This window comes from Bidens hawaiensis, unplaced genomic scaffold (assembly GCF_021521415.1).
Source record: "Bidens hawaiensis isolate Kalapana, Puna unplaced genomic scaffold, B.hawaiensis_p1.1 tig00041670_1, whole genome shotgun sequence".
In the NCBI taxonomy this organism is placed as follows: Eukaryota; Viridiplantae; Streptophyta; class Magnoliopsida; order Asterales; family Asteraceae; genus Bidens; species Bidens hawaiensis.
The window spans coordinates 21,321-45,798 of record NW_027505730.1 but is presented as its reverse complement, the minus strand read 5'-3'; the positions used below and the strand labels follow the sequence as shown (position 1 = coordinate 45,798).

Genomic DNA, 24,478 nt, shown 5'->3' with positions numbered 1-24,478 from the left:
ACCCGTCGCGCAACGTGTTTTGAATGGTTGTCGCCGCAACAAAGCGCGGGTTTCCTACTAGTATATATATATATATATATATATATATATATATATATATAAAGGTTTCAAATAAAAATAAGTTTTCTAAGAATGATAAGAACCAATAGATTTTTGGCATGTGGCAGTACAACCTATGGTGAAAGAACAATTGTAGAAGACCATGTCGGTTATAATGGTGAAAGAGTAATTCTATAATACTATAATGGTTTTTAGTAATTTTAAATCTCAACAATTAAATGATATGATTCAATGGCTATGATTTATTCCTAGTATTTCTAGAAAACTACTTGTTTTTAGGATAACTCTCCCATATATATCAAAATGTGTGAGTGCATATATAAAACTGAAAGATTATATATTAAAATCCATTATGATTAATCTCTATTAATCCTGATTAATCGCTATTTTCCACTCCACTGCCCGACTAACGATTTTTACAACACTGATACACGCGCATATTTTTATATGTAATTTTTAGTTTTATACATAAACAAACACATTTTGGCCGGAAATTGGCCGGAATGTCGCTGTAAATTGCTGATTTTTGTTGAAATATCGCCAGAAACCGACGATTTTGGTCGGAATCTTGCCGGAAACCGCCGATTTTAGCCATAACCTCATCAGAAAAGCCGATTAATCTTAATTTTGGCTGGATTTGACCACAGAGCAATTAATCGGCCAATTAGCCAAAAATATTAATCAGTGAAGTGGGGATATATATATATATAGGGTAAGGATCCTAAGAGAACCCATTGGAAATTGAGAATTTTGAAAACCATTTTGAGCCAAAAAAAACCTCTAAAAAATATTTTAAAAAAATTATAAAACAAAAAAAAAAAGCAAACATTTTTTAAAAGTAAAAAAAACCAAAATTCTTATATTTCATTCTGGTTTCATAAAAAAATCACATTATACACATGTGCATAATTTTATTTAATCTATAGTTACGCAATGTACACATATGTACATATCATTTTCCTTAAATTGTACATATGTGTATGGAAAAAAAACATGTATGTACATATATGTACATATTATACATGTGTGTATAATTTAGCTAAACCGAGACTTTTTTTTATGAAATCGGGATGATAAATAAGAAGTTTGGTTGTTTTACTTTTTTTATTTTTGCGTTTTTTTTTGTTTTATGATTTTCTTAAAATTTTGCGTTTTTTGTGGTTTAAAATGATTCTCAAAGTTCTAAATTTCAAAATAGTTCTCACGTGATCCTGATCACACACACACACACATATATGTGTGTGTGTGTGTGTGTGTGTGTGTGTGTTTGATTTATTTTGAGAACCATTTTTAGTTTTAATAACTCGAAAGAATCAACATAACAATTTTTTTAATTTGTTTTTACACATATATAATAAGTAAGTGTAAGTAACGTGTAAAAAGTTACAGTATCTTTTTACAAATCGAATAGACTTATTACACATGTGTAACTAACATATAAACTTTTGTAATCATCAAAAATATTTATTCTATTTGCTGATTATTTTTTAATCATATTTATTCTCAGCCACATATTTCATACTCATTTAATTAAATATGTGGTCCATATTGAGTTCTTAATTATATAGGGGAGAGATATTTTGAGAACCTTGATAAGTTGTAAGAACTTTAAGAACTCAATATGGACCACACAATTAACTAAATGAGTAAGGAATATGCGGCTGATAATAAATCTGACTAAAAAATTAATTAGAAGAGAGAATAAATAATATTGATGGTTACACAAGTTTAAATGTTAGTTACACATGTGTAATAAGTCGATTCGGTTTGTAAAAAAATACTGTAATTTTTTACGTTATTTACACTTACGTATTACATGTGTAAAAAACAAATTAAAAAAATGGGCATTTATATATTTCCCCTTGCTAAATGTGTTAATTACATATTTCCCCAGCTTTAAAAAACAATTACATATTTCCCCTCTTTAAAACATGTATATTACATATTTACCCAAATCACTAAAATGAATTTATTAGTTGACTATTATACCCTTTAATTAAAAAAGACAAAATAAAAACACATCTCAAATCTTGAAGATCCCAATCTCCAACTCCCATTCATTCACCCATCGTCATTATTATCGATATCGTCTTCGGCACCGACGCCCATTGAAGTTGCCACTCCCAACCTATTGTTCACCATCTTTATCATCTCCGACGTTCACCGCCCTCTCCACCGGTTACCGCCGTTGAAACCACCAACCTCTGCCGGCCACCACCACTTTTGAAACCCACCGCAAACCACCTCTACCGACCACCACCGTTGAAACTCACGGCAAACAACCCCAACTCTGCCGGCCACCACCACCCTCTCCTCTGGTTCTCCCACCATTCTCAACCACCACTGTCTTATTCCATCATCCCTAAATAAGGTTGCTTGGATTGCTCCAGATGTAGTCAGGGAGGAACTTTCATAAATAAGGTTGCTTGAATGGATATGAAATATAAAAAGGGTATTTGGGTAATTTTGTTGTGAGAGGGGGAAATATGTAATAAAACTTTAAGGGTTGGACAAATATGTAATAAGGCCTCTTAGTAAGAGGATATATTTAAAAATCTCAAAGAAAAAAAATTTGTTACTTTGAGTTATTTCAAGTTCTTAAAACTCAAAGTGGTTCTCAAAATAAATCAAACCTATATATATTATTGACCTTTAAAAATTAGCTGCTGGGGGCAGCCGGTTGGCTTGACATAAAATAATTCAGTTAGTGACCGACTTAAAATTAAAGTCTTTCGTATGTTATACACGCACGAAAAGAAATTTGAAGTTTTGGTGACAAATTTCCGCACCTTTTTTACTTCTTGGTTATTTTATTGTCACATCACGTCATTGTTTGTTTTTTATATATTTTAAACCTAATTCTGATCTAATTATATTTTCATGAAAAAAAGTCATCAAGTAGAAATTCAATACCGCGTTGTCATGTAATCACCATGGTTTCGGACTTTTAATCTCAGGAATAATTCAAAGCCCTTAATTTCATGTATGAACGAACACTATAATTTCAACTCAAATCTACGTTGTTCTCTTCATAAATAGTATTTTAATCTTGGTTTTTCTTGCTATAATATAAAAAGATAAAATAGAATTGACCTTCTAAGATGTGTATGATTGTAGTCGTAAAACACACGGTTTGACCATTGTGTTCTAGAAGGAATACCTTGTAAATAAAGTCATGTAAATGTAATAATAATAAGTTTAAATACAATGTATATTTTAAGAGTCCTAGTGTAGTTAATATTATATTAAAACTGTTGGTGTAACTTCCTTTCACAACATAAAATAATTCCATATAAGATAGATAGATATATAGGACACAAAAGCAACGTTAAATCTGAGAAATTTTGATTTACTTTAAATTAAAACTTGGGCCCAAGTAGACTTATGTTTTCTATAGCTTCCTTCTATTTGCAATATAATTTATGTAGGGGAAATTCCTAAAGTGTCTATTTTATATAAGAGAGAGATTTCGTTTTAAGTCTTTTACAAATCAAGAGTTTTAGAAATTACCTCTTTATATATGAACCCGCCACTTTTTTTTCCTACTCGTCCAACGTGTTTTTCTTCCAATTAAGAAATGGTAGCTGGCCCGGGACATGTCGCATACGAGTTAATAAACAGGTCGTCTGGACGAGTTTGTAAACAAGTCGTCCCAACGAGTTGTTGAATAAAACAAGTCTTTCAGACGAGTTTTGTTGAACAAATAAGTTGTCCCTTAAATTATTGATAACAAGTGACGCCTACGTATTAGTCCTAAAAACGTATTATAGATCCTAAAACTTACTTAAAATCTAATACATGTAATTTTGTGCTTTTAAAAAACCCGTATGAACAAGGGAGGCTCGGAGGGTGTGCGAGCCGCACCATCGGCCTGGGCACATAAGTTTCGGGGGCAAAAACTTTTTTTATACATATTACATATATATGTTTTTGGTGTTAAAAATGATGTTATTTACAATGGTTTATGAAATAATTACATACTCAAAATGATTTTTTGCTCATAGTAAATCGGTTGATAATAAAAAATTTTCTTTAAGGCCTACGGACCTTTTATTTTGACTTGGCCAAGGTACTTAAATTCTCGGAGACGGCCCTGCGTATGAAGATTAATATGTTCAATTATAAACAAAAATTACTTTTTGGAAAAACAAAAGATTAAAACATGTTTTAAACCTTAAAAATATTAAGCCGAACCTGTCAATGGTTTGACAGATACCGACATGAAGGCCTCCAGATTTGGTTGACACATAAGATTCACATCATGTGAGATTTGCTTAACATGCTTTTCTCTAGACTTAAGCAAACGTTCGAGCTTTATTTTCCTAAGCTCTTAGCTATAATTTTGACTTTTGGATCTGCGTGTATCCTATACCTCTTTGTATATATACAAATTTATTTGTTATATTATTATTAACCAAGAATTCAAATTTTGTTTGTTTAATCCGTTAGATATAAAAGGAAGATTAATCAACACTAAATAACTAGATTAGATTCAATCATTTTAAGTAAGTTAGATTTATAAAGGCTAGAAGATCACATGGTACGATAGTATTTAAAAATAATTATTCAATCATCTTAAATAAGAAAGGCTAGAAAATCAATTTCTACATCTCTATATTGATAAGGAACTGGTATATAGGACCTTGTATGTCGTGACGGGACTGTTAAACCCAACAAAAAATAGACGTAAATATGTTGAACCACGCAAGTAGGTTGAGAAGTGTTAACTCACAAAATTTAGGTCAGAACGTATAAGATTATCATGAAAAAAGAATAACAAATTCGAGACGATAAAAAATAACAGAGTACAGAGCTATCGAAAAAAATTCAAACAACACATTAAGAGCATTCTCAGCACGTTCCCTATATATATGTGAGTGAGTTTTGTAAATTATATTATGAGTGGTTGTGATTAGAGTATAGATAAAATGTTATATAGAAAGGTTAAATTTGGGGTTCTACTTTTCACACCGCATAACTTTTTAGTATTTCTGAAAGGGGTTGTGAGTCAATGAAAGAGACTAGATTATGATAAAGTTATAAACAATTACTCCCTCCGTCCCATTATAAGTGTCCTGGTTTGACTTTTCAAGTCTTTCTTTTGCAACTTTGACCGTAAATATTTTTGTTTGTGTCATATAATACTTGATGAAAATTATATCAATGTAAAATACATTTAAAACCCAATCCATTCGTATATTTTACATCAAGTATTATATAACACAAACAAAAATATTGTCGGTCAAAGTTAAACAATAAAGACTTGAAAAATCAAACTAGGACACTTATAATTATTTAATTGAAAATTGGAGGAAAACGTGATGATTTTTAAAGTAATTATATGAATATGATAGGGAATAGGCTAAGAATGCTCTAAGAGTGGTATTTTTATCAATAATCTAAAAGATCAATAAAAGTAAAAGGTATTAATACTCTAAGGGAAGAAAATGAAAAGTTAACATATTATAAGTAAATAAAATGAATATTATGAAATAAATAACCAATATGCACAACCAATAAGGCATATGGTACAAACCAACATGCGCAACTAATGCACACAAAATGAAAGGGTAGATGCAATGACAACCATTATCAAAATACAATGTATAACAAAGTAAAACACAACCCAAAGAAATAGTGATAATGTGAGTGTTAGTATATTTGATAAATAATAAATAAGAATGTGTATCCGTATTGGTACAAAAATAAGCATAATTATGTATCCATTATAGTCGATAGTGCATTAAAATATAAAAAAGAAATTAGGTTGAACCCAAAATTTTCCATCTCTCTCTCTCTCTATATATATATATATATATATAGAAAATGGTTCATATAGAAAACCAATTGTTTTGTGAGAAGGCTTTAAAATAAAATACACCACCTAAATATAACATTATACCATGTAAATAAGAAATCATACAAATTTAAGAAACTACTAATCTCAACCACTGGATCTTAGATCCAAGGGCCTACATCTATTCTTATGCTTCTCACAAAACTATTGTTTTTTTACGTTAACTCTAACATATATATATATATACACATACATACATACATACATACATACATAGATACATACATACATACTTGTCAGGACCGTTTGCTTCGTGATAACAAAAATACTGAACAAGAACACACAAAACATAAATTATGAAGACCCCTAAATGTAGCCGGTGAAATCAACTACAAATAGTAAATTTGCTAAAATAAGAAAGAACAAAAGATCAAATTAAACTCAAAAGATTTCCAATTCATTAACAAGAATAATCAGTATGTACAATGAAAATGTTAGGGTTTGAAGGAATGTCGGCTCTAAATACAATGTGCTCATGTGAAAAGTGTATTAGGTCAGAGGTGTCACATCAATGTGACCTAAATTTTCTATTTATAGACCCACCTAGCATTCCTTCTAGAAACCCTAATCATTTACTAAAACAAAGCGTAATAAAATAAAACACAGTGGTAAACAGGTGTTTGAGCAGAGTTCTTCAATACGAGTAGGGCTCCTATGACCTTGTAATTTTCGAGTGTGCGTGGAACTTTACTTTGAGCAGACCAATACTTAGAATATTTGAAGCTTTCAAATATTCATCTCAAGCAAGCTTCATCTTCACAAGCACACCATCTTCTACGAGCATGAATGTTCTTGCTCGAATTTCTTAAGTCTTCACTTAGATTTATTTAAACATTCTAAGTATACTCGGGTATTGTAGACATGCTCGAGACTAAATCATTTTGGGAGTAACACTTAGAATAATTTCCACAAACTCCCTACCAGCATACTTGAGATTCTCCTTTATTGAATACCTTGCTCGACCCACTAAATTATTCATGAACTTAATTTAAGCAAAGTTATATCAAGGGTTTGCTCGATAGTAAATCATGCTTGATACATGATCATCCTTGCTCGACAAAGTGTAGGTTGCTCGAACTTGACACTTAGAAGATATTTAAAGTAATATCTTTCTCGGATAGGATATCTTGCTCGATGAAGCATTTTCCATGCTCGAAGTGCACTAGCTTGCCCGGATTCCATACATAGACAAATTTGGAGAGGTTGAGAAGATTTCAATCATTTTATATGACCCAACAATCCCCCCCCCCCTCCTCTTTGATTAAAAGAAGCTTAGATGCACCAAATAACATAATAAATCTCTACTCTTAGTGAATCTCAAAAGAGTTAATTACGTCATTAACATATATTAATTCACATTTAATGGTTTCCAAGGACCTAAATATCACATTCTTGCGTATTTCATCTTAATACACTCACCACGTTATTCCATGGTCCTCTTATGATGTGGCTATACATTCGATGTCTCGTTTTAGACTTTTGTCAATGCAACAACTCACAAGTTGTTTCTTATGCAATATTCTTTTTGCATTATCCATTTAAAATTATTCTTTTTTTAAACATCAAATTTATCATTAAAATAAAACTATAACATAATTTTGTACGTCACAATAAATATAGTTGTATTTGGTTGTAAAACTGTGTGTATTATCCGAAGATATTGAACATAAAATAATATTATATATATATATAATGAATTGTATCTTACACGCATGTTAGATATTTAAATATGTGGAAACGTGGTGTTTAGACAAACTTTTTAAACATATTATTTCATAAAAAAATCATTTCTAACACACATGTTAGGAAACGAAACGTTTACAAAAACCGATAAACCAAATCTAACCCAGACATCAGATTATTAATGTTTTACAAGAAACGAATGATCTACTAAAAACCATTTCTAACACTATCGTTAGACTTAAACGATTGAAAAATAGTTGAAACAAAACAATTAAATCTCAATGGTTAATTTCCAATACCGTTTCTAACACTATCGTTAGAATACAAACGATTACAAAATCGTTTCTAAAACCAAACGGTTGAATCAAACATTATTTTTTTGTAACACGATATAGAATTTAAAATTGCACCATGATCTCTAAAAATCAAAAAGCAACAAGTTGTACTACACACATAATTTCCCAAAAAAAAAGTTTTTAAGATTATAATCTCTAAAATGTTTTTATTTTAAACCATTTCGTAAACCCAAAATCCTAATAAACAATGTTTTAAGATTGTAGCAACAATCTCACGAAATCTGTTTTAAGACTGTAGGACATTGGTCACTTTTTTATTAAAAATAAAATAAACGTTAACGATACTCTCGTTAATAATGAGAAATATACGAGTACAATACAGTTTACAAAATAAAATAAAACGAATATAATATACAGATTTTTATATTCAAAATTGATAAGATAAGGTGCCTTCATCAGACACTTCATGTAATAGCTTCGTCTTGTGTCTTCGTCACATCATCGACTATGCTCCTTGAATCGCATATTCTTGAACGATCTTTTGTGTAGTCTTCAACGAGAGGTTGATGTGTATCTTCTTATATGATCCTTTGCTACAAAAACGAACAAACTAATGTTGACGGTTAAAGCCGAGGCACGTGTTCAACACGTTTCCCTTAAAACAGATTTTGCGCCTTTACATAAGACAACACACCTGTCTCCCAGGGTAAAGCAGCCAAATCAGTTTGTACTGCTGAAAATGTCCGCGCGCCTAATGTTACATCATATAAATATATAGTAGTGCTAGAACTTGTGGGAAAAAAAATAAAAAGAATGAAGAGGTAGAGGAATTGAATAGAGAAACTCATATGGGTCTTCAAAACTTTCTTTTTCACCAATAACTCTTCATGCATGCATACAGGGCCGGCCCATTAGGGTGGCGGGGTGGTCGACGGCCACGGGCCCGACACCCCGTTAGGCCTGAACTTTTTTTTAAATTAATTTATTTTTATTAAAGACAATATGTGTATTTAATGTTTAAATCTAATTACATGACCACTATCTTGATGTAGTGGCAAAGAGGCGTTACTCCCAATCAAAAGGTTATGTGTTCAAGTCTCACATGAAGCATGTTTAATCCTATTTTATTTTTATACAAAAAAAAATTCACAACCCAAATTATAACCAAGTAAACCTATATAAAAATTTAATTATTTAAAACAACAAAATACTCCTTTTTAAATAAGGCCCGAAATTTTTTTTGTCTTCGGCCCAAAATTTTTTTTGTTTTCTCGGAGATGGGCCTGCATGCATATATTTTATTCCTTGAACGTCGTAGCTTCTCATTTTTCTTACATCTTTTAAATGAGGCGCATAGCCTACTATATATACAAGAGTTAAAGGTGAGTGAAAAGTCTCATTTAAATAGAGACTTAATTTTAATAAAACTAATTAAATATTTAAAAAAAAAAACTCTACTCAAGAGTTTCAACATATGAAGAGTCATAATATTAATAACTTAATAAGTTAACTTTCATTCATCATTTATAATTTTCCAACAAATTCCACCCCATACTCGAATATGATCTAAATACCCATATAAAAGCCAAACTTGACCGTTAACCTTTTCCCATAAAGATTAATGCAATTTACCAAAAAAACAAAAACAAAAATTGATGATTTGACATTAAACAAAGGCGTGCATTTGTAAACCCTATACCGAAACAAAAGATTTCATCATTTTGTTTGTATATCTCCATCCAACCTTAAGACAAAAGAAAAATTAAGACGGCAATTTGTAATCCATTATCGTGGCCACCGGAATCATATAACAAAATTCACCGGAAAGTCAAATTCTTTGTCGAAAAAGAGAGCACACAGAGTATAAACAACACATTATATGCGATTTAATAACACGGTTTACACAAACACTAAACCAAAAGGACTACTTCTACCATACCAAATATGAAACAAATATGGTAAATCAAAAGGACCACTTCTGCCCACTTAGTTAAGCGTACTGTAACATTAGTTTTGCTTTTATAGCTAGGATAATTATATGAACCCTTTTTTTAACGAAACCCAAATAAAACATATAGGAAACATGGTTATTATTTAAAGATTATTCTTTTCAAGTTTAGCCTAAAGTATTAGGTGATTATGAATTAAAAAGAAAATAAATAGTAACCAACCAAGTTTTATAACTATAATATTTACTAATTTAACAAGTATTATCATTAATTGTACAGAATGTCATGGGCTAAACATATATATACAGTGAATGTCATTGGTTAATTGCCATTATGTTTTATAAAACCATAAGTTAACCAACGCTTGTTTCATGTTGTTTTAAGAATAAATAAACGCCGACAACTAGAAGCATAAAGGTCAACAGCAGATGTTTGGAGGTTGAAATTTTCAACTAGAGCAACATTTAACTAATTCAAACCTCTTAAAATTCAACTCACATTTTGTTAAAGCAATCACTATATATATGTATAAGGAAATGTTTTTCTACCAGACACAACTTTATATTCTTCACCAAGTTATCCCTCTCTATACATATATATTGACACCTGATCACATATAGCTAGAGTTGCTTTATTGTTATTCGACAATGATACGAAGCTCGTTTTTCGTGGCGGGACTCGTGCTAGCATATTTTTCGCTGTCTTGTTCGATAACATTTGCTGATACCATTGAGACATCATTTCGTGTAACCATATCTTCTCTTCTAATATATCTGGTAGCTCAATAATGATCATTTTAGCTAATGTAAAATGTAATTCTTCACAGGTGGGCAATCTAACTGCTAATCGATTATGTCAGAATCAAGTCGTCACGGCCATCAATGGAAGCCTTCCGGGGCCGGCTTTAACGCTTAAGGAGGATGACACAGTTATTGTTCATGTGTTTAATGAATCTCCATACAACCTTACTATTCACTGGTATTATTATTATTATTATTACTACTATTACTACTACTGCTGTTTCCTTTTATGGAAACATATATATATAGAGACTTATGATTTGTTTAAGTAATTAATAGTAGTTAAAGACTTAAAAGTAACTGATTTTGACGCATCATGTTATTATTAATTAATTAACCATATGCAGGCATGGGGTTTTCCAGAGGTTAACTCAATGGGCGGATGGTCCTGAATTTGTGACTCAGTGTCCAATCAGGCCCGGAGGTAACTATACATACCGGTTCAATCTCACGGGACAAGTGGGCACGCTTTGGTGGCACGCACACTCGCAATGGCTTAGAGCGACTGTGTATGGCTCTCTTATCATCCGCCCCCGAGACGGCCAAAACTACCCGTTTGCTCAGCCCGATGTTGAAGATACAATTATGTTAGGTACACTTTGTTTCTCTTGTTTGTATGCATCTTATAAGTTCTGAAATGAACGTTTTTTTTTCTAATTTCTAATATTGTAAACATCATATATGATGAAATTAACTTCAGGGGAATGGTGGAATGCTGACCCTAACGATGTCGAGAGCGCTGCACTAGCTAATGGAAGCGTGCCTGCTAACTCTGATGCGTATACCATTAACGGGTGGCCCGGTGATCTGTTTAACTCGTGTGTTTCAAACAGTAAGTGCACCAAAAACTGCTTTGAAAGTTTAATTAATAACTGGAATGAAATTATTGTTGTTTTATGATCACTCTGATGCCGTAGTAAACAACTAACTAACTAACTAACTAACTAACGTGTTTTCTTTTTTGAACCCAGACACATACAGGTTAGACGTGGTGCCAGGACAACTTTACTGTTGCGAATAATCAACGCTGCTCTCAATACTCAGTTCTTCTTCAAGATAGTCAACCACAACCTTACTGTGGTCGCCGTGGATGCAGCCTACACGAACCCATTCCCGACAGACGTAGTTGTCGTGGGCCCCGGTCAGACCACGGACGTCCTAGTAACCGCGAACCAAGTGTCAGGGTTATATTACATGGCGGCTCATCCATACGCAAGCGCAGCAGCTGTTCAGTTCAATCAGAACACCACCACCGCGATCCTTGCATACCCGAACGCGACACAAACAACACCCATACTTCCCAGTCTGCCTGCCTTCAACGATACACCAACCGCCTTCGCATTTTCTAGCAACCTAACCGGGCTAGTCACAAGCCCGTTTTGGTCACCGGTTCCACAGACGGTTGACGAAAACATGTTTATAACCATAGGGCTGGGGTTATCCTCTTGCGGTTCCAACCAAACATGTGGAGGGATATTCTCGCAACGAATGTCCGCAAGCATGAACAATCGGTCATTCGTGTTGCCTACAAGGATCTCTCTTTTAGAAGCACTATACAGAAACGTTAGCGGGGTTTACACGACCGACTTCTCAGATCAACCGCCATCGGTGTTTGATTACACCAACGCAAACAACAGTTTCGATCTGAATCTTATAATGACGCCAAAATCAACAAGTCTCAAAAGGTTGAGGTTTAACTCCACGGTTCAGATAGTGTTCCAGAACACAGCGTTGATTGGTATTGAAAACCACCCCATGCATTTGCATGGTTTCAATTTCTACGTGCTGGCTCAAGGCTTCGGGAACTATGATCCGACAAATGACACCAGCAAGTTCAATTTGGTTAACCCACAAGAAAGAAACACACTTGGTGTCCCCGTCGGCTGCTGGGCTGTTATCAGATTCCGAGCAAATAATCCGGGTAAATCATATATGCACCCTTGAATATGAAAATCTTACACCATGCATGTAATTATGCCAGAAGTTATAATAATAATAATAATAATAATAATAATAATAATAATAATAATAATAATAATAATAATTGTTTTTAAATTAAAAATAAAAACTTGATTTTAATCTTTATTTACTTTTAGAAAACCGAAAATAAGTAAAACTTAACTTCTATCTTTTTTCCTAAAAACCATAATATTAATGCTTTAGTAAACCTATAAAGAGAAATTTAGACGCATGTTTTTATAACGTAAATTTAATAATATTAACAAACTTATATACTAATAAAAACTTAATTTTTTATTAAAAAAATGTAGGGCTTTATTATAAAATAAAGGTTTCATAATTGCAGTCATTTATCTATAAAAAATTTACAGAAATCTTATACATTCACATTTACAAAGAGAAGAGTTTACATAAAAAATGATAAAACTAAATAAATACGGGTAGTCTTGTCAATAGTTAGTTTGGTGAGAGAAAAAGTCTAGCAACCACTTTTGAAATATGCATTCGTAGAAGAGGAAAAAAATTGGTATTCTATTAACTTTATTTATAAAAATGAAAATTATAGGTGTGTGGTTTATTCATTGTCATTTGGAAGTACATTTGCCATGGGGTTTGGGCACCGCTTTCTTAGTAGAGAATGGAGGCACACCGGACTCAACGTTGCCGCCACCACCCGCCGACTTTCCTCAGTGCTAGAAGGGACTGTGGAGACAAGTTGATCGTGGTTAACTGTTAATAAAAAAGGATTTGCAGTATATTAATACATGCATGATTTGTAATATTTTTGATTTTATGGAACTGTTTTAAATCATAAATCTAGTCGTTTGACTGTGCATTGGTTTATTTCATAAATGCTATTTGATATTACCCCTAGGGCTCGTGTAATATTGTTCGTTAATAAAGATTTCATATTAAATAAAATAATCATCAAAGATCAATTACATTACTGATGTATAATTAGTGTATTGTAAGGTGGTGCTATCTATAAGTTTAGTGTTCGGATCTCATTGTTAGCTACAAAACAAAAGCAGAAATATATAAGAAACCAAATTAATAAATTATTGAAAGCCACGATATGATCAGTGACGACCCAACCATTTAGGTGACCTAAAACGGAGTAAAATTAGGAGCTTTTTGCGTTGTCTTTGTTTGATTAACTGTTTTGAAATTATTCACATATTAGGCCAGACACGTTAACAAAGTTTGATCTGTTAGTTGTACAACACAATCAAAACCAATCTTTTCACACCCAGCTACAAGATATATGAAACTTGCTAATAAAGATTCTAGCTTAATTTATGTTCGATAATTTGATACATAAATATTTTAGTACACAATATGTAAGTAAAAAATCCCTTTACAATACCAATGGGAGAAAGAAAATTGTAAGGCCAATATTTATGACTTGTGATATCAAATTACGAAACCCGTTATATACTATTTGGTCAAGGAAATAACTAAAGCGGACGTGAATTCCGGATTCGAGACGAGAGCTTCGACACGTGTTTAGCTTCAACGGGTGAAGATTCTAGAATATGTATTAGGCTATATACAGAATCACTTGTAGTCTTTTATATGAGTGTTTGTCTGGTGTAAACAACCACCCAAGGGGAGCTCACCTTGGGTGGGATCAGTTAGATTAATGTTATGAATGTTTTATTATTATCGGTTACGGAGTCGTTCAATATTATCTTTATATTATTTGTTCGATCGTTTGTTTATACCGCACCCGTCTCGAAAAGCGTGTCAAGAGCAAAACCGTTCGGTGGTCGTTTTGGGGCCTATAATTGATATCAGAGCTTTCGGGCTCTACTAGTTGTAGATCTTAGGTCACAACCTTGGATTTTGGTCTTGTGTGTGAAAAGACGGAATTTTCAAGAAAATAAGTGGGTTTCGGGTTCATGTGTTCTTCAAGTTTTAAGAAAACAAAGTTGTTTATGTTCATGAAGATGTTAAAGTTTGTGTAAAAGTTGTTGTTTTAGGTGTTTGAATTCTCAAGATTGGTGTTTGTATGAGTGCATGTGAAAGTATTCTTGAAAAGTTGTGATTAACATGTATTTGGATATGGTTGAGAAAGATGACATGAAAGTGAGTTGGTGACTTACTTCTTTTGTTTAAAGTTTCGATTACAATCTCCAGACTCGATTACTTTGTTTCACTCGCTTACTTTTCTTTCAATCGATTACTTTTCATCAATCGCTTACTTCTTGGTCGCTTACTTTTCATCACTCACATACTTTCCTCATTAGCATACTTTTTCCACTCGCTTACTCTTTTCACTCGCTTATATTCATCCTCACTCGCTTACTTTTACCTTATTCGATTTCTTTGGCCTCATTCGCTTACTTTCTTTGATTCGATTACTTTGGTTCAACTCGCTTACATTCATCCCATTCGCTTACTCTCTTTTGGTCGCTTACAATCCCAAATTCACTTACTTTTGGTCATTAGCTTACTTTTGGCCATCCGCTTACTTTTGGCCATCCGCTTACTTTTGACCATTCGCTTACTTTTGGTCATTAGTTTACTTTTGGTCATTAACTTACTTTTGGTCATTCGCTTACTTTTGGCCATTCGATTACTTTTGTCATTAGCTTACTTATGGCCATTCGCTTACTTTTGGTCATTAGCTTACTTTTGGTCATTCGCTTACTTTTGGCCATTCGCTTACTTTGGTCATTCGCTTACTTTTGGTCATTCAATTACTTTCAATTCTTTAGCTTTCAATCATTCAATTGCATCTTTGTTGTCAAATTTTTCGAAGTCAATTGTAATCTAATCAACATCGATTAGAATACAATTCTTATTAGATTACTTTACACTTAGTTTTTGAGGAGTTTTTGTTTCAAGAGTATTTGATCTGTGAGAAAAGACTTGACTCGTTGACCATTGACAAATAATAATAATAATAATAATAATAATAATAATAATAATAATAATAATAATAATAATAATTTGGCGGGAAAATTTTTCTTGAACAAATTTTTTTCTGAATAATCCTCATAAGTGAAACTTCATTCTTGAAAATTTTGGCGAAAATATTTATTTTTCGATAATTTTCAGTGACTTTGTTTGGCGGGAAATCGAAAAAAAAACTCTTAAACGAAATTTTTCTGGGATATTCCTAATGTATTAGGTACTCTTCTCTCAAATTTTGTTGACATATTTTTCGGCCAACTGTTTACGCGTTTCGGCTAGCCGAGGGGGAGACAACGAGTAATTTAAAGAAGAGTTTTTTAGTGATACATGTCTTGCAATTCTAAGCTTGAAGGAAGTCTCAACATGAGGGAATGCCAAAATGACATGTTAAAAGAAGAATTCAACATGTTTAAACATATCAAGGAGAATCGGTTGCCTCTCTCATCAATAGATTTGAGTCACTCGTTACTAAATTGAGAAGTGTCGGTATCATCCATGAGTTGTCTGAGATCAACATGAAGTTATTGGATTCACTGCCTTACGCATAGAACACCAGTGTGATTACCATCAAGAGATCGACAAACCTGGATACCTTAACACTCTCAGAGTTGACTTCTACCATCAAGTCTTTTGAATCAATGGATGCCAACCTTCAAATAAACAGTTTGTCAAAAGAAAATAAAGATAAGACAAGTGTTGCGGGTGCAAGCAGTCAAACAAGTCCTATCATCCCCGAGTGTGCTGCAAGTGGAAGTAGTCAAGCAAGCACCTCGTCATGCACCACTGATGGAATTCCTTCACCTGCCTCACTCATTCCCGAGGTACACAAACTTTGCACACAAGATTGTATTGATAAAGTTCTTCACTATAGAAACCACAATGCTAAAATTCTAGAACAAATTCGTAGCATTGAAATTCAGAATGAAGATCTTAAAAAGGCTGAAAAAATTTATACTACTAGGATTAACACTCATGGTAATGTCACACCCGGCCCTGAGCGGCGGAAACAGCCGGGCGCGCACGAGTGGGGATTGATAATTAAGCACGGGCCATTGCAAAACATTCAAAGATTTTTATTGCGCATGAGAAGTTTAGTACAAACACATTACATTGTTCGAAGATTACAAAAAGAAACATCCAAGTATAAAACTGAAGATTTCCTCGCCATATCCCCTTGCGCGGCGGGTAACCGTGCGCATCGAGGGGATAAAACCAAGATCTTCCAAAAAGCTTGTTTTAGATGTTCAGCGTGTGGTGCTCTAAGTGTGACTCCATGCGCTACCTAGTTATCTCCTGAAAGACACGTAAAAACATTTGAATCAGTATAAACTGAGTGAGTTCACAAGTTTTAGTAACTTGATAAAATCATTCTGAAACATTTCTGGCAACATCATTAACATCTGCTTGGTAAAAATCGTATTAACACATAATTCTGACAATATTCTGATAAAAATCGTTCCGCGGGTTACGCGTGAACAAATTCCGGATACGGTGCTCGTCTATGTAAGTGGCGCAGCCACTTCGAGCTAAAATAACGTAAAACCGTCCCGCGAGTTACGCGCAGACGTTTCTGGAAAACTATGCTCGTCTATGCAAAGAGGCATTGCCCCTACGAGCTAAGGATACTGTCCCGCGGGTTACGCGCGAACAATTCTGAGAAACTGTGCTCGTCCATGCAAAGAGGCATTGCCCCTACGAGCTAAGGATACCGTCCCGCGGGTTACGCGCAGACGTTGTGCCGGAAAACAAGGCGCTCGTCCATGCAAAGAGGCGCGACCCCTACGAGCGGGCTCAACCCCATAGTACTGCCCCATGCCAGGCACTCGTCCATGCAAAGAGGTGCGACCCCTACGAGTGGGCGGATCAAACCAGCAGTCCCTACCCTTAGAGTTCCAATGGTAAAGTGATCACTTACTCGAGTTCTAGCGCACATACATTGAAAACCTTAGATAACCGTTTGCATTGCTCATCATGAAACATAACTTAAACACATAATCGCTTGCATAGCTTGTAAGTATACCATGATAAAACATTATTTAAGTACGTGTCCCTCGCCCCGAAAGCAGTTTAAAAACAGTGAAAACAGTGAAAATAGGGGCTGTGAGACTCACCTGTGGTTCTTGTTAAGGGATTAATCGAGATTCGGGTTTTCTTGGTGTTGGCCTCGGAATCGAAGGTCTAGAATACGATTAAATAACAAGTATATATATTAAGATCAAGAAATAGGAGAATATAAGGGTTGGATAGTAGGTCTCAAGGTTATATTCTCGGCTTACCTAGTAACAGGATCAGAGCTGGAAACAACGGACGCTTGGGAAAGGATTAGTGCAAGTTTGTAGTTCTTTGAAGTGTGTTTTGGGTGATAATTTAGGCTACAAATTTATAGGCAAACTCAAGGGAACACAATCCCTTGCTTTAGGGGATTGAAATCTTTTCATATCTAAATGTAATGATGATAAAGTATGGAAGTTATTATTATTTACTTAAGAGTGGAGTGGTGGATAAAAGATTTTGATTTGATTTGGACAGAACATGCAGGTCTGGGGTTGGTGAGAATAGGGTGGCTGACAGTTGACTTTTCATGTTACAGTGTGCTTTTTCAGGTACTTTTGTCAGTGTACAGTAAAAAGTGGAAAATCTCTGAAACACGCTACTGTTTCCTTTCGGGCGGGAGTAATCTCCTTAACTGGAGAATAGACCAAGTGTTCTGCGCGTATAACTTGGTGCGCATAGCTTTCTGCGTATAGGACATGTCTTTGCTGCGGGTAGGTGCGTAACCTTCTCGCAGTTAGGGACATTTGAGTTTCATTTGTAGATTCTCCAGGTGGTCTTGGTATTTCAACATAGTGATCAGTCATGTTGAAGTCAATTCCATCTTGGAGCTTCAGACAAACTAGCTCTCAACGTTCCCGCCATGCGGGTAGGTTAGTTCCCTTCCGCACGCGCATAAACGATGTAGGATGCACCCGCCTTAGCATCATGCGGGATGGTCAACCCATAGACAACATAACGTTTAAGTTACATGAAAACATAAAGCCAAATCATTCACGCATGGCGCATATAACATATGCTCACGCTGGTTCTTAACATGGTGCGCTCGCGCAGGTTGCACATAACAACTGCACGCGCTGACTAACATGGCGCGCTCGCGCAGGGCGCACATAACAAATGCACGCGCTTAATATTTTCAATCACCTAATTATTAGGTTGATTACTTAGCTTATGGGTTTGGGAAATTACCGGTTGTCACATTCTCCCCTCGTTAAAACGAATTTCGTCCCGAAATTTAGGAGACGTTGCCGGCAGAAGCCATGTTCTGAAAGAGGTGTGGGTATTTTGTGCGCATCTGGTCTTCTCTTTCCCAAGTGAATTCAGGCCCACGCCTCGAGTTCCATTGAACCTTTACTAACTTGATTTTGCTTCTGCGTAACTTTTGTTCTTTCCAATCGGTTACTGCTATGGGTTCTTCTACGAAGTGCAGCTGTTTGTCAATATGAATTTCTTCCAACGGTAAAATCAACGTTTCGTCAGATAAACACTTCTTGAGGTTGGATACATGTAACGTATCATGAACTCCACTGAGTTCGGCGGGTAGACGGAGTTTATAAGCAACTGGACCGATCCTCTCCAGGATCTCAAATGGTCCAATGTAGCGCGGATTTAGCTTTCCTCGCTTACCGAAACGGGGGACTCCCTTCCATGGAGAGACTTTCAAAAGTACTTTATCCCCTACTTGAAACTCCAACGGTTTCCTTCTCATATCAGCATAACTTTTCTGTCTGTCGCGTGCTGCCTTAAGGCGATCCCTTATCTGAAAAATCTTGTCTATTGTTTCTTGGATCACTTCTGGACCAGTCATTTGCTTGTCGCCCACTTCAGCCCAACACAGTGGGGATCTACACTTGCGCCCATATAACGCTTCAAACGGCGCTGCCTTGAGGCTTGTGTGATAACTGTTATTGTAAGAAAATTCAACCAACGGAAGGTGGGTATCCCAACTACCTCCAAAATCGATCGCGCACGCGCGCAGCATATCTTCCAATGTCTGGATCGTTCGTTCGCTTTGTCCATCCGTTTGGGGGTGATAAGCCGTACTCATGTCCAGTCGAGTACCTAACCCCTCTTGTAATGATCTCCAAAACCTTGAGGTGAACCGACTATCTCTATCAGAAATGATGGACACTGGGACTCCATGTTTTGAAACTACTTCTCGAATATATAGTCGGGCTAACTTTTCCATTTTATCAGTTTCTTTAATCGGCAGGAAGTGCGCTGACTTAGTTAGCCGATCTACAATAACCCATATCGTGTCGTAACCCCCAGGTGTCCTTGGTAGTTTGGTGATGAAATCCATGGAGATTTGTTCCCACTTCCACATGGGAATTTCTGGCTGTTGAAGTAACCCCGACGGCTTCTGGTATTCAGCCTTTACCTTTGAACACGTCAGGCACTTACTGACATGTGTCGCGATGGCGCCTTTAAGATTGGGCCACCAATACAACATTTTAACATCTTGGTACATCTTGTCTGCGCCAGGATGTACGGAATACCGCGTCTTGTGAGCTTCGTTTAATACCTGCTCGCGCAGTCCTCCCTTGAGAGGGACCCATATGCGGTTGGCAAAATATCGAGTGTTCCCTTTAAGTTCCAAATTCTTAATCATACCCCCAAGGGATTCAGTTTTAACAAACTCTGGTTTCAAGGCTTCTTGCTGAGCGTCTCGGATGCGCGTAGAGAGCTCTGCGTGAATTGTTAGCTTTAGGGCCTTGACCCGTAGTGTTTTTATTCGCTCCTTTCTGCTTAGCGCGTCTGCTACCGCATTCGCTTTCCCCGGATGATACTTGATCTCGCAATCATAATCATTCAACAATTCAACCCATCTTCGTTGCCTCATGTTTAAATCCTTCTGATTGAATATATGTTGGAGGCTCTTATGATCCGTAAAGATTACACATTTCGTACCGTAGAGGTAATGGCGCCAAATCTTTAGCGCGAAGACAACCGCTCCAAGTTCTAAATCATGCGTTGTGTAGTTCTTTTCATTGGTCTTGAGTTGGCGCGAGGCATACGCTATAACTTTGTCTCGCTGCATAAGGACACATCCGAGTCCCTGGTGTGAAGCGTCGCAGTAAACGACGATGTCATCCGTCCCCTCTGGTAAAGATAAAATTGGCGCACTACATAACTTCTGTTTCAACATTTGAAATGCCGCTTCCTGATTCTCGCCCCAAATAAACGCCTTGTCTTTCTGAGTTAGCGCGGTCAGAGGTAGAGCTATTTTGGAGAAGTTCTCAATGAAGCGTCGATAGTAGCCAGCTAGTCCAAGGAATTGCCTCACCTCAGTTGGGGTTTTTGGCGCTTCCCAGTTTTCGATGGCTTTAACCTTAGAAGGATCGACGTGAATTCCTTTCTTGTTTACAACGTGACCGAGAAAGTGAACCTCTCTAAGCCAAAACTCACATTTAGAAAACTTTGCATACAACCTTTCTTTCCTTAACAATTCCAAAATCAACCTCAAGTGTTGCTCATGCTCGGCCTTGGTTCGAGAGTAAATTAGAATATCATCTATAAACACAATCACAAACTTGTCCAAGTATGGTTTGCACACACGGTTCATCAGATCCATGAATATAGCCGGCGCATTAGTTAGCCCGAAAGGCATCACTAAGAACTCATAATGGCCGTATCTAGTTCGGAAGGCTGTTTTCGGCACATCTTCCTCATGGACCCTAAGTTGGTGGTATCCGGACCGTAGATCTATCTTCGAATAATAACTGGATCCCTGCAACTGGTCAAATAAGTCGTCAATCCTCGGTAAAGGGTACCGATTCTTGACTGTCAGCTTGTTCAGCTCCCTGTAGTCAATACACATTCTGAACGAACCATCCTTCTTCTTAACAAACAGTACTGGAGCTCCCCAAGGTGAAAAGCTTGGGCGTATGAAACCCTTATCCAATAGTTCCTGTAACTGATTGGATAGCTCTTGCATCTCAGATGGAGCTAGTCGATAAGGCGCTCGGGCTACTGGCGCAGCTCCTGGGACCAAATCAATTCGAAACTCGATTTGTCGCGGTGGCGGCAATCCGGGCAAATCTTCAGGAAAAACTTCTGGAAATTCGCGCACTACTGGTAAGTCTTCAATTCTTCGCTCATCTCCTTTCTTCTCTACTACATGCGCTAGGAAGGCGTAGCACCCTTTCCTTAGGCACTTGCGCGCCTTTAGGCACGAAATCAGTTTCGTCGCAACTCCCTTTCTTTCCCCTTGAATCATCAAAGTTTCTCCGTTCAACAGTGGAATCCGAACCTGCTTCTCATGACAAACAATCTCCGCGAGATTCTCGACCAACCAATCCATACCTACCACAATATAGAAACTTCCCAAATCTATTGGCAACAAGTTTATATTGAACTCATGACCTCCCATGACTAATACACATTGCTCAGTCCTTTCATTCGCGCATAACTGCCTACCATTGGCTAGTTCTATAGTATAAGGTTTGTCTAGCCTACTGGTCGCTAAGCCCAGGGAGTTTTTAAACTCATGGGATATAAAACTTAGGTCAGCGCCAGTATCAAATAAGACAGATGCATAATGACCGTTAAGCAAAAACGTACCGGTTACCACATTCGGCTCTTCCTTTGCTTCACCCGCGCCGATCACAAAAGCTCTCCCGCGAGCTTGGTTTCCTTTCTGTGGGCAATCCCGACTGAAGTGTCCAGGCTTCCCGCATGCGTAGCAGCTGTCGCTCGATCCAGCTTCTCTGATGCGACAATTCATCGCCTTGTGTCCTGGTCTGCCACATTTGGCGCATTCGATTTTTGCGCATTCACCCTCGTGGTGATACTTGCATTTGCTGCACCATGGGCGAGGCCCGCTGTATCCTTTCCTTGATGGTTCCGCGGCTTGAATCGCGTAAACCCTTGTGCTTTCCTGCTTCTTGGGCGGTGGCTGCTTGAAGTCTGACCCTCGGTGGGAGTTCCATTTCCTCTTGGAGTCAGAGGTTCGCTGCTCGTTCAAGCGAGCGGTCAACATACCCGCACGAACCGTATCCCTTGTAAGGGTGATGGCTCGCGCAACCGCCTCGTCAAAGGTCGGAGGTGCGGCGGCGTTGAGCGGGACTCTAACGACAGGAGGTAACCCAAAGATGTACCTCTCGATTTTCTTTTCTTCTGTGTTTGCCATGTCTGGCACCAGCTGGCAAAGCTCGTTGAAACGATTGGTGTAGGCATCGATATCCGTTCCTACCATGGTGTGGTTCCAGAATTCTTGTTGCAAGCTCTGAATTTCTGCGCGAGAGCAGAACTTTCTCATCATCATTTCTTTCAATTCTTCCCAGGTCTTGTGAAGAGCAACTTCTCGCCCCAAAGTCTTTACTTGGAGCTTCCACCAAGACGAAGCTGCTTCTTGGAACATGCAGGTCGCGTAAAGGACCTTCTGGTTTTCACTACATCCGCTGATGGAGAGAACGGTCTCCATCTTGTCAATCCAATTGTAGAGCCCAATGGCTCCTTTGGTGCCTTTGAACGGCCAAGGCCTACAGGCCATGAATGTTTTATAGGAGCATCCTTTGTTCAAGGCTCCTGATTCGGGTTCTGGGGTCTCGTTCTCTTGGCGACCCTGACTAGATTCGGCCTTGCTGGCCTCATGCGTTGCAATCGCCTGCGCGATTATTTCTGCGAGCTCTTCGGGTGTCATGGTAATTCCCTTGGCTCTGGTTGGAGGCATTCTTTTCATAAAAAGAAAATATAACAAACTTAGCGCATGTACTCAGAGCACATAATGTTCTTATCTCTAGACACTGTGACCTGTGTTCCTAAGTGCGTGTGTGATTTTTCTTTTGAAAATATTCTTTTGAAAATATTCTTTGAAAAATATTTCATGCGATTCCCCAAAGGTTATAGTCTAGGTTAAAAACTTCTTTTCCTAGTTCGCTATAACCAGTGCTCTGATACCAATCTGTCACACCCGGCCCTGAGCGGCGGAAACAGCCGGGCGCGCACGAGTGGGGATTGATAATTAAGCACGGGCCATTGCAAAACATTCAAAGATTTTTATTGCGCATGAGAAGTTTAGTACAAACACATTACATTGTTCGAAGATTACAAAAAGAAACATCCAAGTATAAAACTGAAGATTTCCTCGCCATATCCCCTTGCGCGGCGGGTAACCGTGCGCATCGAGGGGATAAAACCAAGATCTTCCAAAAAGCTTGTTTTAGATGTTCAGCGTGTGGTGCTCTAAGTGTGACTCCATGCGCTACCTAGTTATCTCCTGAAAGACACGTAAAAACATTTGAATCAGTATAAACTGAGTGAGTTCACAAGTTTTAGTAACTTGATAAAATCATTCTGAAACATTTCTGGCAACATCATTAACATCTGCTTGGTAAAAATCGTATTAACACATAATTCTGACAATATTCTGATAAAAATCGTTCCGCGGGTTACGCGTGAACAAATTCCGGATACGGTGCTCGTCTATGTAAGTGGCGCAGCCACTTCGAGCTAAAATAACGTAAAACCGTCCCGCGAGTTACGCGCAGACGTTTCTGGAAAACTATGCTCGTCTATGCAAAGAGGCATTGCCCCTACGAGCTAAGGATACTGTCCCGCGGGTTACGCGCGAACAATTCTGAGAAACTGTGCTCGTCCATGCAAAGAGGCATTGCCCCTACGAGCTAAGGATACCGTCCCGCGGGTTACGCGCAGACGTTGTGCCGGAAAACAAGGCGCTCGTCCATGCAAAGAGGCGCGACCCCTACGAGCGGGCTCAACCCCATAGTACTGCCCCATGCCAGGCACTCGTCCATGCAAAGAGGTGCGACCCCTACGAGTGGGCGGATCAAACCAGCAGTCCCTACCCTTAGAGTTCCAATGGTAAAGTGATCACTTACTCGAGTTCTAGCGCACATACATTGAAAACCTTAGATAACCGTTTGCATTGCTCATCATGAA

At 37.0% G+C, this 24,478-nt stretch overlaps 1 pseudogene across 1 annotated transcript; it reads left to right on the top strand.

Moving 5' to 3' along the window:
• Positions 1-10,412: 10,412 nt before the first annotated feature.
• Positions 10,413-13,363, top strand: LOC143615016 (laccase-7-like; annotated as a pseudogene). The gene is made up of 6 exons (XR_013150394.1): positions 10,413-10,591; positions 10,672-10,823; positions 10,993-11,237; positions 11,346-11,477; positions 11,617-12,566; positions 13,170-13,363. The product of XR_013150394.1 is annotated as a laccase-7-like (transcript).
• Positions 13,364-24,478: the final 11,115 nt, after the last annotated feature.